Source organism: Cavia porcellus, unplaced genomic scaffold (assembly GCF_034190915.1).
Source record: "Cavia porcellus strain 051 isolate PalLab524CR breed Dunkin Hartley unplaced genomic scaffold, mCavPor4.1 scaffold_14, whole genome shotgun sequence".
Taxonomy (NCBI): Eukaryota; Metazoa; Chordata; class Mammalia; order Rodentia; family Caviidae; genus Cavia; species Cavia porcellus.
Window position 1 is genome coordinate 64,413,614 of NW_026947497.1, and position 15,930 is coordinate 64,429,543.

Below are 15,930 nucleotides of genomic sequence, written 5' to 3' on the forward strand. Positions count from 1 at the left end.
GCCTTTCAGCTGTGGGTTGGGAGGACGAGTGAGCCGCCAGGCCCGGGGGGTGGGGGCGACATGGGTGTCCGCCTCTTTTTCTGTTACATGGACCAGAGAAGATGTGTTCACACACCCTCTATCCGTGGAAGAAAGGGTGGGCGCCCTGGAGCATCTTCTCTTGGCACATGGACTTCTTTGTGCCCCTAAAGGGGCCGTGCTGTGCAGAAGGGAAGGCTCCTGCTCTGGAGTCATTGCCTCTCCTTGATTGTTAGATGACGATCTGGTCTCTTAAAGAGCTCTTACAAGATCTGGAATTCTTTTGAGGTGGGTTGCTGCTCAGCTCATACTGACAGATTCTCATCTCCCAGCCCACTCCCCCCAGAAAAGGTCCCAGACTGATGAGCTTGGGAGAGGGCTGCTGTAACCACTGGTTCCCTACCAGCTCCTCAAACCGCTGCCCGCCCTTGGCCAACGTCCCCTCAACTGCAGCTGCGCAGGGCTCCCCTTGCCCCCTGGCTCCTCCTCTCAGGCCTGGCGCGCAGCTTGAACGTGGTCCCTGGATTGTGACCGTCCCTTACTCTGAAGACCTATTTCCTCCCCAAATCACGTGACTCCAAAGACATTCTGGATTTATTTGGATCCTTTTAAGAGAACTTACATTTATATCTGGAGAAGAGGAAGGGAGAGATAGATGTGAAAACATTCCCGCATAGCTTCTCTTCCCACTGTCATGAATGGGTTTGAAAACTAAATGTGCTGGGAAATGATGGACATTTTTGTGATGTCATTGTTTATGTCCAGGACAAAATCTTTCGGACACATAGGTGGTACTAGCAGCTTACAGTGAATTCTTTTGCACCAAACTCGTAGGACAAAGAGGATGGGAACAAGATCTTGTTGGGTCTGCATCACATGACAGTAACTGGCTCTATACCCCTTTTAGAATATGCTTACATAGCCACTCTGTCAATTAGCACAGAAAATACTCGTGTTCTAGCTGCTGCCAGCTATATGCAAATGTTTAGTGTTGCCAGCACTGTGCACTGTTCATGAAACCAATTAATTTTTGGAATACACCAAGTAGAGCCAGAAAACAATCTAGGTGCTGGGCAAGAAAGTAATTGTAACTGCAGTTTTACTACCCGAGATGGAAGCATTTCTCACATATCTTCGGAGTGCAGTGTGGTGGAAAGATCATTCTTGTCTACTAAGAATCCCAGAAAAAGCTACATTGTTCTGTCTCCTGGGAGTTCTGTAAAGGCTAGCACACAAACAAGTTCACCCCAGATATTGAGTTCTTTAGCTTTTCCTTAGACTTTTTCTTTTTTTACAATTTATCAAAGAATTCAGCCTGAGACAATGAAACAGGCAGAAAATACCCAGACTTTAGAATGGCCCATGTGAGGCAGGGAGAAGAATAATTGATTGTGTGATATTGAGAGCACAAAACTGCCTTGCCTCTGTGGGCCAAAGAGGATGTTCAAGTCAAAGCAGAAAGATTAAGTGATGAGGTCCACAAGGAAGCGTCCCAGATCATCGGCGCATCTTGGAGTTCACTAAGTGATCAACAGACAGTGCCAGGAAGTGCACAAGTCCAAGAAGACGTTTTGATTTTAATCCACAGGCTTCCTCATAAGCACAGTAGATGTTACCGACACTTCAAACCTTTTACCAGCAGTACAGAATGACCAAGTCCAGACGTTCCAGATGGGCCGTTTTAGTGTCCAACCATGGATTGTGGTTGCTATACCTAAAGCAGCTTGTGCTTAGCATTCAGGAATTAAGCCATTTCAGTATGACTGCTGCGGGAAAAACTTCACCAGAGCTTCCTCACTAAAGCTGCATCACCTAAAGCATGAAGTGATTTCCTAATGCAGGGCTACTTAAAAACAGGAGCAAGAAGAGACCTGTGTTCCACGTGCCCTTGGGGAACCTGTTTCGTTCTTTTCTTTATTCAACTCTGCTGATGTCTTGGAATAGTTAACACAAAAGTGGTACGCACCAGGCCCAGAATGCCAACTAAGTCTCTAGCGCTGTTCTCCCAGCAGTATAACACGTTCCTAGGTACAAGGCGACCTACCTTGGTAGCTCCTTCCAGCAGGGGTGAGAATGTGGTTTTGAAAGCAGCTTCTCTATTCCAAGGCCTGTGATTTCACAGGTTTCCTCAGCCTGTAATTGTGCGAGGACTCTCCCCTTGGGATCTCCAGGTGGGCTGAGAGGAAAGGAAGTGTCAAAGACCAGCCCTCGTGCTGAAGCTACAGGCAAGGAACCCAGGAATCAGAGTTACCTTCTGAAACTATCGAGTCATTTTGTGGTTTGGCTTCATGTTTGGGGTGCCTGTGGTTGGTGTTACACATTTAATTTTTTAAGCAAGAAGGGATTTGGAAAAGAATTTTCCTTTTCACTTTGTAAACCTTGAGAGATTGCTTGTGTAAAGACGCAGCAGCATGATGTTGAAATGATAGAAATCATGTGACTTAGGAAACCAACTGATTTAAACCATATCGTAAGCTGACTTAAAAGACGGCAAACAGCAGATCATTAGGTAAAGAAGGAATCAGATGGTTATTGGCGTCTGAGATGGAAAGGTATGTGAGAAGGAAATTACTAAGCAGAATTTGACTAATGGCCTGAGTGGGTCAAGTTGGCTCTATATGCAGGATTGTAAAGCCTGTTGTTTTTGGAAGTATTTATGGTAAGCTTTCTTAAAAATTACTAAGTACTTCTGAAATCAAGCATGCTTTTTTTTGTTTTTAAGCTTTGTTATTTCTACTATGCTTTTTTTCTGGTGAAACTTTCATCTTGAGTAGAAGCATTCCTTGTACTTTTATAGTACTACTTCAGAGGCAAAGAACCATAACTGAGAAGTTAGGCTGTGGATGAAATGAGCAGGAATGCAAAATAAAATAGGCAAATGCAAGCATCTTAGAAACTCTCTTAATACTGCTATTCTGATTAAAATTGACCATGACCTGGTCTTTGAAGGCTGATGTCTGGCCCAAATTACTTTCTCCTATGGCCATCAACTATATGAACTCTTGCATATGCTAGTGTGCTGCCACATAAGGGGAAAGTATTGGAGATATCCTATATTTTACATACAGGTTTTATATTATTTGTGATGTTTTTACCATGTACAGAATAAAGAATTCTGTGTTGAGTCTTTAAAAAAAAAAAAAAGCCCAAAACTGAACTGTGCAGAGGGATCTTTTTGCTCCTGTTTTCTACACAGGTTAGGAAACTGCTTCTCTGCATGAATTTGAGTTACACTACTGTGTACAGTAGGAGTCAGATGGTTAAGAATTTGGCTTTGAAGACAGAAGGATTTGGATTAAAATCCTACTTGTAACCTTGGGCGAGTTACTTAATCTCTCTAAGCCTCAGTTTTCTAAATGTAAAAATAGAAATGGTTTGTTAATGTGAGGATTACATGAGGGGTATTCTTTGCATTATTCCTGGCAGGAAGTTTTCATCCCTTTGAAATCTCTTCGAAGGAAATGTATTTCCAGATGAGAAATAGATTGGAGAAAAAGGGGCAAGATCTTCACAGGTGGCAAGGGGGAAATCAAGAGAATTAAGGAAAATATCCTGGACAAAAGGAGGCAGAGGAAATAAAAATAGATGAGAGATTTTTGTCCACGGTGATCACATGGTGGAAGATGCCGAGGCTGCGGGAGATTTTTAAGCAGAACTGTTGAGCTGTGGCAGTAACATTTGGTGTGAGTGAAGACTAGAAGGTGCATAGTAAGGGAGAAGTTTTGGATTAAGGTTACTTTGTAAGAGTGGGCTCAGGAGGACTTCTGAGACACTGAGGAAAGAGAACGGCAGGTGGGATGGTTGCAGATCACAGCTACATAAAGTAGAACATTTAATGCAAATACCAAATCTGTAGCAGAAAAATGCTTGAGTGATTTTTCCATTAATAAGCTTTCTGCTTATTCAAAGGAACAAGTAAGTTACTCAGATGGAGTTCCTACTGAGGGTGTCAGCTACAATTACTCTGTTAGAGCCAAGGATGGGGCAACAGAGACCAGTGGATTTTCTTGGGTTTTTTTTGTTTTGGTCTGAGACAGGGTCTTACTATGGAGCCCAGGCTGGCCTTGAACTCACAGTGATCCTCCTGCCTCAGCCTCCCAAGTGCTGGGATTACAGGTGTGCATTACTATGCCTGGCTGTATTTCTTTCATAAGAATCTTTCTTCAAATTTGTGGTTTCAGACTACTTTTCACATAAACAGGCACTGAGAAGCTGCCTGGAAGCTTTCTGGTGTGTGATGGCATACTGAGTAGCGCACCTCCCGAAGAGCAAGGGCTCTCAAACTTCAGCGGGCTTACAATCCCGTGGTGGCCGTGTTAAAACTCTGGTTGTTGGAGTTTGCCCCGGGAGGCCTGACTCATGGGTCTGGCATGGGCCTGGGAATGTGCATTCCTTTCAGCGTCTGCGGCCATGCACTTCCCGAGAGCCACAGCTGTAGGACAATGTCCTTTGCTTTGGAGTGTGTTCAGCAACGTTGGTCTCCCTCTGTACATCTTCCCACATGTTACCCAGAGTCTTACAATGAGAGGGGCTGGGGCTCTGGCTGTTGCATTCAGGTTTGCACTTCTGCCCCCTGAATCGTATCCTTGCTTGACTTAAGCAGTTCCCTAACTTGGAGTCTTGAGTTAACCTCGTTCAGAGGACAGTGACAGAGCAGCTGCTTGCCTGGGGAGGGGACCGGTACTGCCTGCTTTTGGCCTCTCCTCTTGACACACCTTCAGAGGTGCCTCCAGAGGTTTAATGTTGGAGGCACTGAACAAGTTGCATAAATGTTGATGGTTCAGTTTCTTGGTGTGTAAGGCCGAGATCATCACCTACTTCCATTCTGAAGATTTTATTAGTTAATATACTCCAAATAGTTGTGTGGTAAAGGCTTAGTAAAGAGTAGGAATTTATTACTCATACTTAATTTTTAAGAGACACAGTCTTGCTATATATAGTTCAGGCTGGACTTGAACTTACTATGTAGCCCAGCCTTGCCTCCAACTCATGGTAATCCTCCTCCCTCTGCCTCCTGAGTGCTGGGACTAAGGGCATGCATCACCACACACTGTCTAATACATGCCTTTTTAAGAATCCGCATCATAGCCAGGTATGGTGGCACACATCTGTCATCTCAGCACTCAGGAGGCTGATGCAGGAGAATCAGCATGAGTTGGAGGCCAGGCTGGGCTCCATAGTGAGTTCAAGACCAGCCTGAACTATGGAACGAGACTCTTATCCTCCCCACCCCCACCCTCCGAAAAGAAGGCCTCATCATGTTGCCCAGGCTGGTCTTGAGCTCCTCTACTCAAGTGATCCTCCTCCCTTACTTTCCTGAGTAGCAGGGATTGCAGGTTTGCACTGCCCAGCTTACTAATGATTCAGTAAAAGTTCTAGAGAGGTAATGTGCGTTTCAGTCAGCTGTATTGAATTTATTTCAGTGCCTGATGGATCTTGGGTGATTTTTCCTAAACAAAATGCTCATCATCTTAAAAAGAAATTTGCAAATCACTGCTCTGCTTCCATAAGCTTGGCTTTTACAGGTGAGGATCCAAACTCAGGAAGGGAAGGGACTTGTTCAAGGTCACAGCCTGAATTAGGCAGAAATAGGGTTAGACTCCTGGCCTGATGTTCAGGGCCAGACGCTCTTCGTGCTGCCCGGCTGCCTCTCCTGACGCCAAAAGTGACTGAATGCATTCCAGTCACTACCACGTGAAACTGGGCTCATCTGCCTCCCGTCACCTTTACTTGCCCTCAGCAACGTGTCTTCTTGTCTTTCCCAAGGTTGTTAGGAAGAAGAGCCTGAAAATGAGCATTCCCAACCGTGCACAAACATTCTCACAGCTCCCTGTCAGTGCTTGACTTTATTCTCTTTTTGGAAGTATTTGAAAATCAACTGCTTGGAAGTCTGTTGGATGGTTAAGTGGAGGCATGGTGGAAAAGTGTGATATGTTCTTTTTTAAAGTCACATTCAACTGTCCATCACTTGAACCTCTTATTAGAAAAATACCCCTGGTCTCTCATCTTTTCGTTTAGAAGGGCAGTAAGCACTGTGTCCCAGGCTGGGTGAGGCAGACAGCTTGGGATCCGTGGGTGCCCTCTTGCCTCTTCCTGCTTCATCTTCTTCCTCTGGGCTACCCAGGCAGCACCTGTCAGGTCCATCAGGACCAGTCTGGTGGGCAGAACCCTTAGTTCATTGAGTGTTCTTCATACTTATGAGATTTGTAGCCACCAGACTGACTCATTTGCTTTTCCCTAAATTCAGATATTCCCTTCCTTTCTGTATATTTGTGAGAGCAGAATGGGTGTGAGGGGAGTGAAACTCTAAATCTGCGTGTTATTCATAGACCTGTAAGTATAGATGATCAGAGAAGGGGTGTGTATGTGTAAAAACATATTTGTTTTGCAACCACTAATAAAACAGAAAGATCTGTTACATCAGTCTTCTCACTGAGATTTTGAACCCGGGTCTGAGAATTTCACCTGTAGGAGATAACAGCTTCCCCAAGGGTGAAGGGCACAGTATTAGAATTATTTCCTTTGGATCCACTGAATCCAGGTACAGCATTCTCAACTAAGCTGGCTTGGAGTCTGGAAACCTTTGTGATGACCGCGGAGGTGGAGGAGGGCCTGCTGCTGCATGCCGTGCTCATGCGTAATGTGAATTATGCAGGGATAATTATAGCACTAGGACAGTCATATTTAGAGGAGCCTGTGAGGTCCTCCATCAAAGCTGTCCATTTGCACATTAAAAGCAAACAAACAAACCATCCCTAAGCCCCGGAGCTATTAAGGGATTTGCCCAAGCTACAAAGCTGCAGGAGCTGAGGTCTATCCCAGTTGCTTTAGTATTGGTGGAAGTGATTCTTTTACATCCTCTGTCAGATCACTCACCTGCCCCCCAGGGAGTGAGGCAGAGCAGGGGACAGAGGATCCTCCACGGTGTCTTTGAGCGCAGCTGGCAAGGATGTGGATGTGTCCTAGGGCAAGTCCTGCTGTATTTCAGCAGAGAAGCAAATACAGACTTTTTCTGCAGTTTTCTCAATAGGATTTTTTTGTTGTTGTTGTTTTTCTTATGTGTCTATTTATTTGGGGTTTTGTTTGTTTGTTTGGTTGTTTTTTTGTCTTTTCCTTTTTATCGGTACCGGGGATCGAACCCACAACTGCCTGCTTGCAACGCAGATACTTATGCAGCTGAGCTAAATCCCCAGCCCCGGTTGGTTGTTTTTTGAGAAAGGGTCTTACTTTGTAGTTCAAACTGGCCTTGACTTCACTACTGATATGTAACCCAGGCTGGCCAAACTCAGAGCCCTCCTGCCTTGGCCTCCCCAATACTGTAACTGGTATTACAGGCGGGCACCATCACGCTGAGCTCAGCCAGGATTTTTTTTTTAACTTTGTGATTTTTAAAACGATGCTGTCTTGGCGAGCAGGTGCCGTTGCGTAGTCATTCCTGGGATTTTCTGCTCTTCTCAGGTAGCTGTGTTCATCATCTGCCTATGTGTCTCTTAGGAGCAGTCAGGGCTGAGAAGAGTGCATTCCTTGAGGAAGCAAAGTGAGCATCCCATGTTCATCCCAAGTTCACTTTTGAGCTCTCCCAGCCAAGCTAGACTGAGGGTAATGCTGTTCAGTGAGACGAAGATGGAGAGCCGTTGGTGCTGCCTGACGCAGGTGGGAAGAGTAGGGCGCAGTCTGGAAAACCGGCTGTCAGCAGAGCTGCTTCCCGCAGACGCCTGCTCCTTTATTGCTTCCCGTGCATCTGCCCCTCGGCCCGATGAGGCTGGGAAGCGAGCCTCCCCACTTTCTCTAACAGTGCGTCTCCCGCCCTTCCTCAATCGGGCTGCCGTCTGCCCACTTCCCAGCGCTGTTTCATTGCCTACAGGTGTGGAGCTGGCCGCGGCCCTGTGGTCAGCACCCTCAGGAAGGGTATCATGACAAGGCCACTGCACTGGGGACACAATGCGTGAACCACAGTGTGTTGTGTGAACTCCAAGTTGGCGAGGGCTGTCTTTCAGGGTTTGTGGGCAATGAAGTTTCAGCTGCTGCCACTCAGCTTTGATGCAGTGTTGCATAGTGCGTGGGTGCAGCCACGTTCCCGTGAAACTACAGAACCAAGTGTGAACCAGCCCAGGCGGCTGTAGCTGACCGTCCTGTTTGACATAATTGGTTTTTTGAGACCGTCTTCCCTTGAGGTTCAGGCTGGCCTCCAGCTTGTGACTGTCCTCCTATCTCAGCCTCCCAAGAGCCAGGAAAGCAGGTGTACACCACCCTGCCAAGCTCCATTATCCTTTGCTGTAGCCTTCGTGAGGCGCAGGCCTTTGGAGCGGGTCACAGGTACCATTGCCTTATTTATCTCGCCCTTGGAAGCGTCTCTGGCTGCAAGGTACAGGTGAAGGGGAAAAGGTTATTGTAACTCAGTGCAGAGCACTTGCCCAGCGTGTCCCCGAGCCTGGCTTTGATCCTGAACACGCCTCATGCAGAAGTACAGGTAACCCTGAAGTGAAGAACCCCGTTTCCAGCCTGCTTGTGGGTGTCCTGGCTGCTGAGTGAATTACCCACTCAGGGGAAGGTATTGTTCAATCAGTCAGGTAGTTCTGCTGCAGCCTGGAGCCTGGTATCTCCAAAGCATTAACCAGGGTCACCGTGCTCCCCTTCTGCCTCGGTGGAGGCTGAGGACACTCAGCTGCTTACAGAGCAGCAGACCAGTGGAGACTGCCGTGGCACCTGCATTAGTGGAGGGGATGGGGCTGTCTGTGTGCAGGCCTGACGGCAAGGGGCACAGGGTTTCCTGGAAGGCAGAGTAGAGGACCAGTAATTTGCATACTGCCCAGGTGAAGCGATGTGTCTGGGCAGAGTGTGCTGAATTTCTGGTGAGAATACAAAAACGGTTTTTAAACAAACTCAGGAAGAGATATGTGTGCACCAGTGATCACAGCCACATCGTTCACAATAACCCAGGTGTCATCCAGGGGTCTATCAACCGAAAGATAAACAAAAATAGTATACACACTCACACACACACACCTTGGGGTATTACGTAACCTTCAACACAAAGGATCCTGACACATGCTACAACACAGATCGACCTTGATGACACTGTTAAAGCCAGGTATCTTGGTGCCCCCCTGTAATCCCAGCACTTGGGAAGCTGAGGCTGGAGGATTGCCATGAGTTTGATAGTCCAAGGCCAGCCTGGGCTACGTAGTGAGACCCTGTCTCAAAACAAAACAAAATAAAAGACAGTATAGTAAATAAAATAAACTGTTCTCAAAAGCACAAATGTTGTGTGGCTCCACTTATGTGAGGGAACTACGGTATCCAATTCACAGAGCCAGAAAGTAGCATCACGGTAGTTGTTGGGCTGGGAGGCAGCCAAAGTGGGAAGTTGTTATTTAGTGGGTCAGGGTTTTGGTTTGAGATGAGGAAGTTCTAGAAATAGATGGAGGTGACACTTACAAAAGAGTGTGAATGTGTTTTATGTTATAGAACTGTGTACTCAAAAATGGTTACAATGGCAAGTTTTCTGTTATTTATATTTTGTCACCAAAAAAACAAAAGATAATAACCTCAGAAAGACTTGCTACCAGATAGGCAAGTGAGATTGCTTATAGTGCCTTGTGACAATAAAAACAGAGTTCATCTCTGGATCCAAACAGATTGGTCAGAAACATTTGATACTAAGGCATAAGCTTTCTTTTTATTTTTTGTAATATGCTGTCTTAGTCATTAAGAACCAAATTGTAAGCTAGGCATGATGGCCCGTGCCTATAATCGCAGCACTTGGGAGGGTGAGGCAGGAGGATTACTGTAATTTTGATGCCAGTCTGAGCTGCATAATGAGTTTAAGGCCAGTTTCATAGAAAGGCACTGATACAAAAATCCCACAGATAAACAGACCCCCCCCCCCACCAAATTGTATTTGGTGCAGTAGTTGCACTTCAAACTGTCACTTAAGAAACTGATCTTAATTTAGTTTTGTCTTTTTGAGACATGGTCTAGCCATGCAGCTCAGACTGGCCTTGAGCTTACTTTGTTACCTAGGCTGGCCTCGAACTCTCAACCATCTTCCTGCCTCAGCCTCCCAAGTGCTGGGATTACAGGCATGTGCCACAACTGGCCAAGAAATTGATTTCTATGACATGGTTTATTTAAGTGATGCACACATTGCTCTGTGCACATTTTTGTGAGCGATTAGGAAATCTCGATGTCACACTAGCTGGGCAGAGCTGTCCTGAGGACCTGCAGAACCTGCTGTGCTAACACACCTTCCAGGTGAAGGTGTATGGGCACAGTCTCAAATTACAAATAGCTTCCAAAGCTATATTTCTTCCCTTTCTTTGTTCTTAGATTAAGGGGCTTTCATTGCTGTTTGTCCTGTGATTCCTCAGATGCTTTAGGTCTGAAAGGACTCTTCTTGGCTTTCTCAGTGACTCTTCTTCTGTTTCCTTTCTGTAAGAATCTAGCTATCTAGGGCTGGGGATTTAGCTCAGCGGCGTAAGCACCTGCCTTGCAAGCAGGCAGTCGTGAGTTCGATCCCTGGTACTGATAAAAATGAAAAAGACAAAAAAAAAAAAAAAAAGAATCTAGCTATCTGAACATGCACCATTAAAACTCTGACATTGGCTTTCCTCATCTTCCCCTTTAATATATTTTGTGACACTAATCACAATAATAATTGTATAACTCTATAGTTTTGTAATTCCAAGAGCAGGGCTGGGACTGAACTCTTTACACAGGTGTCTAAGTCATAGGTATTTAGTAAACCACTATCCTCATTGAGATCCTCTTCGTTTTTTACCCAACCTAGTATTTTCTCCCCATCTCCAGGACTGGGGATTGAACTCAGAGCCTTCACACTGAGCTACATCCCTATCCCTTTTTTATTTTTATTTTTATTTTTTTGAGATAGGAGGGGGTCCTCACTAAACGGCCCAGGCTGTACTTGAACTTGTGATCCTCCTGCCTCAGCCTCCAGAGTGATGGCATTATAAGCATGCACCATCACAGTGGGCTCCAGTATCGCTTTAATTTTATTAGTGTGTTGGGAGGATTCTTGTAGATCCTTAGGGAAAGATCCTTCTGCAGCCAGTGGCTTGCTTTTTCAGGTTTACCTGTGGTCTCCCTCACCTACTCCGAGTGGCCGCCCTTCGCATTTCGCTCCCATTGCATAGTACACTTGGTGGTGTTAGTGCTTTCTGTGGCCAAGCACTGTCTGCTGTGCCTTGGTACAGCAGGGAGTAGAGGAGGCCAAGCCTTTGGGATGTAAGCTTCTACTCTAGAGGCAGACAGCAAACAGCTGAGTGGCTGTGAAAGGCCCAGGATTGGAGCATTTCCCTGGCATGCAGGAGGTCCTGTGCTCCATCCCCAGACCGGCACCAAAAAAAAGGAAAGAAAAAGAAAAAGCCCACTAAGTGTCCTGTGAGGGCCTGCGCAGCCTGAGAAGGGTGTGAGTGAATGAGGGAGGGAGGATGGGGGGCTGAGGGGCTGCGGGGAGCGAGTACTCTGGGTATAGGGCACTGAACCACAGGGCTCTGAGGTAGGAGCACACTTGGCATTTTGACCCGGTGCAGATGCAACAGCCAAAGAGAAAAGTGACAGGACACCAGGTCAGAGGTGGCCCTTCCGGGCCCAGCTTCACTCCCTGCTTGGCATGGTATGAGGCCTGGGTGAGCTTGGTAGTGAGCACGTGGCACTCGGGAGGCCCTGGGTCGGACTCCAGCACTGAAACAAACAAAAATCTTAATGAAGGGATGCAGCCTTATGAATGAATGAAGCCAAGCAGTGATCATTCACTCCTTTATCTGTGAAGGAGGAAGCAGGACAGCGTGGGAAGGTGTTCTATGTGCTCCCTAGCTGAGGACGGGCACGCAGGTTTCATCTGTACTTTTCTCCCATTAGGAGAGGCGATGCCTTGAGTTGGAACGAGAGAGCATTTCCGGCTGGTTCTTTTTGTGGTGGAGGAGGATGGCACAGAAATCTTACTTTATTCATTCCACCATGAAAAGAAGTTGTCTTTTCTGCACGGACAATACTTGCTTCCTAAGTTTTTCTCCACTTTTGATCATGTCGCTCAGTGTGACTGATTCCTCTGAATGCCTGGGAAGGCTTGGACACTGCCCACATAGAACCAGAGGCCAGAGCTGCCAGGGAGCAAGCAGAGCCTCTGCACCACTGGGGTTTTAGAGGTGCCCATGCTGTGCAGTGGGCACAGCAGCCCTTTCTTGTCTTCCTGACACCTGGCAGTAGAGGGAGCAACAGGTGGCGCTGGATTTTCCGAGGGATTTAGGGAAGCACTGCTGATTTAAAGGAATCTGCTGTTATTCTAAGCTGCATAGGGAAATCCCTCCCTGTCCCTGCTATCTCTGCCAAGAGAGAAGCTTAAGGGAGAAGCTTAAGGGTTTTGGTGCTAACAGCTCCTCCCAACGGGCTTTTCTAGCACTGCCAGCTGTGCCCTCAGCCTCCCAGCTGCCCATGGTCTCATTGGCTTTTGCGGACCTCTGCTGTCCATCTCCATTGGCGTTTTCAACTCTTTCCTACTCTCCTCTAACCCTGTAGTGTTTGTGTGCACCCAATAGGTTAATGGCTTGTTTCCCACCAGCCTCTGCTTCCATTTGGCAGAGCCCAGTACCCAGCCCTTCTCACTTCTCAGCCTATCTTCTAGTAACCCTGGTGTCACCAGGAGCCCATGGGAGATGGCAGAACCGCAGGCTGTGCCCCAGACCCAGTGTTTCCTCCAACCTCTGCATGCCTCAGTGCAGAAGCATGACCTTAGCATTTCATGCCAGCACCCTTCCCATGCCAAATATGGCAGCATGATTGCATTTTTTTCTTCTCTACCAGAGGAGGACACGCTTCTGAAGCCTGCAGGCCACTGATGATCCATTTGTGGGTCTTGGCACTTTCCAAGGGCTCCAAGGTCCCAAATGAACCCTGAAGGACACCTGGCCTTGTGTTTGAGATGCTCCTCAGTCAGCCTGCTGGAAAAGAGCATTCAGCGTTGCACAGTGCTTGATGCAGAGACTCAGCCTCTGCTTTTAGGGTTCTGAGACTCTTGGGGTGGTTTTCATGAAGAGGTTGGTGTTTGACCATGCCCTGCAGGTTGAATAGGTCTTGGACAAACAGACATGATGGGAGGCGGCCCCCGTCTCCCTCCTTTCCCTCATCCTGCCTTGCTGGATGTGGAGAAGCTAGGACTCGGAAGGGGTGGGAGTAGGCCTAAGGGAGTCAGCCAGCTCTTTACGTGGGACTGTAGCTCCAGGTCTTTTTTTAGTGTCCCCTGGTCAGCCACTTCCTTTCTCACCTCCTTCCGGAGTCACTGCTCAGTGGGGCCCCTCAAAGTGGAGAAGCAGAAGCTCAGAGGCCAGCAGAGGGTTCAGACCTGTTCCTGATCCTCACCATTGCTTTCCCAGCCCCATGCGTGTGTGAGACCTGATCCTTTCTTCCTGTGGTGGGTGGACAAGTGTTCCTTGGCCTGTTATCTGGGCTGGCGGGGAGGCTATCAGCCTTTCAGGTGAAAGGACACTTCTGCCACTTCTTTACGTGCCGTGTTGTTAGGAAGCCTACCTGAACAAGGTAGTTCATTCAGTTCTCCAAGCTGGAACACAGTTGGCCTGGAAGCAGGGCCACTTTACGTTGCCCCTAAGCCTTGCCTTCCTTTTCCTGAGCCTTTTACTTCGGCAGGTGAGGTTAGAGAACAGCACTCCCCACGCTTTGGCACCTTTGAGCTCCGCCCTGACGGTTCCCCGGAGGAGGAACCATGAGCCAGGAGGTCCATGTCAAGGGGTGATGCACGTTGGATGTTTTGCTCCTTGTTTGTATCTCAGGTGCACGGCCTTTTAGGTGAGACAGACTTGAGGACCTGCGAAGGACACTTGTGCCTTGAGGCATTGTGTTAAGGGCTGGGACACAACGTTTGTGGCTGTGGGCAGAATATTTTCAGCCTGGATGGGGGGACATTTTTTAGGGACAGTATAACGTGTGCCATAATTGGGACTGGTCTCAGGCAACCACTAGCAGCCACATGAAAAGACATGCAGGTTGTTACCCATTAGGGAAATTTAAAAACATAATGAGACATTGCTACACATTTAACAGAGAACCTCCCTTTTCACACTGAGAATGTCATCCAGATAGAATCACAAGTTATGAGACTCACTTATTTACTTATTTTTGGCGCTGGGGATCGAACTCTGGACCTTGAGCTTGCTGGGCAGGCGCTGTGCTGCTGAACTACATCCCCAGTCCACTGGCACTTCTTGGGGTTGATCCTTTCATTCAGCATAGTGCCCTGGAGCTCCGTCCCAGCTGTTGTGTGTGTTGATTTTTTCCTGTTTACTTTGGAGTAATATTCCATAGGGTGGTTATACAGTTTGTTTAATCACTTATTTACCCACTGAAGGGCATTCTCATTTTTACCCATTTCAGATAAAGCCACTGTGGACAGAAATACACTGCATTTTGCATGAGCTTAGGTGTTTTTTTCCCCTGGGGTAAAAGTCCAGGGGTAAAAACAGATTCTGTGTGACATGGTAAGTATGTCTTCAGTTTTAGAAGCAATTACCCAAGTAAGTTTTGCAGACTGATGATACCTGTGTTCCCATTGGCCTACATGAGCCTAGTGGTTAATTTTTTTTTTCTGTTTTTTTAGTACCAGGAATTGAAATCATGACCTTGCACTTGCCAGGCAGGCGTCTATGCCACTGAGCTAAATCCCAAGCCCCCTAGTGGTTAATTTTATGTGTGAGGACCAGTTTGGTCAGAACTGTGAAGATATTTTTAGGTGTGACTAGCGGTTTAATTAGTAGACTGTGAATAGAGTTTATTACCCTCCATAATGGGAGTGGAGCTCTTTCAGTAGTAGTCTTAAGAGCAAAACCTGAGCTTTCTCTTGGGCTAAGGATGTGGCTTGGTTGCCTGCCCTGCACAGGGCCCTGGGCTTCATTCCCAACGCCACAGAACACAAGCATACAAAACCTGGGGTTGCTCAAAGAAGCACTTTGGCCTCAGGATTCCAAGAGATTCCTGGCGTGTAGTCAGGGCTGAAGTGCTGCGTAGTGTGCCCAGGCCCCGAGTGTGGTCCAAGGTACCCCGCCCAAAATTGCAAGAGACACCTGCCCGAATTTCTGGCCTGATTGCCTGCCATGCATACTTTAGGCTAATAAAGACTGCTGTGTTGAATTTCCAGCCTGCCAGCCTACCCTGCAAGAGATTTTTTTAAAATTAAGTTTGTTGGTACATAATGCTCACATTCATCCTGGGGCATTTGTACCTATATGTGATACACCTTGATTTTTCCTTTTGTTTTCCCCCATTCCCCTAACCTCCCTTCAACCCCTCTTTCCCTCATTTATAAAACCTTTGTTTCTCTCTTTCCCCTCCTTCCATTCCCCCTCCTTCTTCCCTGGCTCCCCTTCCCGTTTGAACATTTTCTTATTTCACAGGATCTATTACATTCTGGTCATTGGTTACACTTTCAGTTTGGTGTATTTACACACATGTGTCCAATTCATTTCACTTTAAGAGTGTGGTTTCAAGGTGCATCCATCTACCTAGAATGCTCTCAGGTTTGCCCTTTATGGCAGAGGAGTACGCCATTGTGTTCAAACAAACACATTTTCTTTATCCTTTCATCAGTTGATGAGTATTTGGGCCCTGCAAGTTTTGAATTTGATAATTCCCATAATATAACCCAGTTCCTCAAGAGAAGTTTTCTCTCTATATACATACCTGCGTATGTGTATATATATATGTATATGTGTGTGTCTTCCATTTCTTCAGAAAACCCTAAGAAATACAGTAGGGACCCACTTCTTCTGTATCCTCACCAGCATTTACTGTTGCTGCAATTTTTCATTTTGGTCATTTGGTTAAATGTGTACTAATAGCTCATTATGATTTTAAGTTTCTCTAATGGGTAATAATGCTGACTGT

General features: G+C 46.7%; 1 protein-coding gene and 1 pseudogene across 2 annotated transcripts in view; both read left to right on the forward strand.

Moving 5' to 3' along the window:
* Klhl18 (kelch like family member 18) overlaps positions 1-15,930 on the forward strand; it is a 61,722-nt gene that overhangs the window by 447 nt on the left and 45,345 nt on the right. The window lies entirely within an intron of this gene.
* On the forward strand, positions 61-14,047 carry LOC106029161 (zinc finger and BTB domain-containing protein 44-like; annotated as a pseudogene).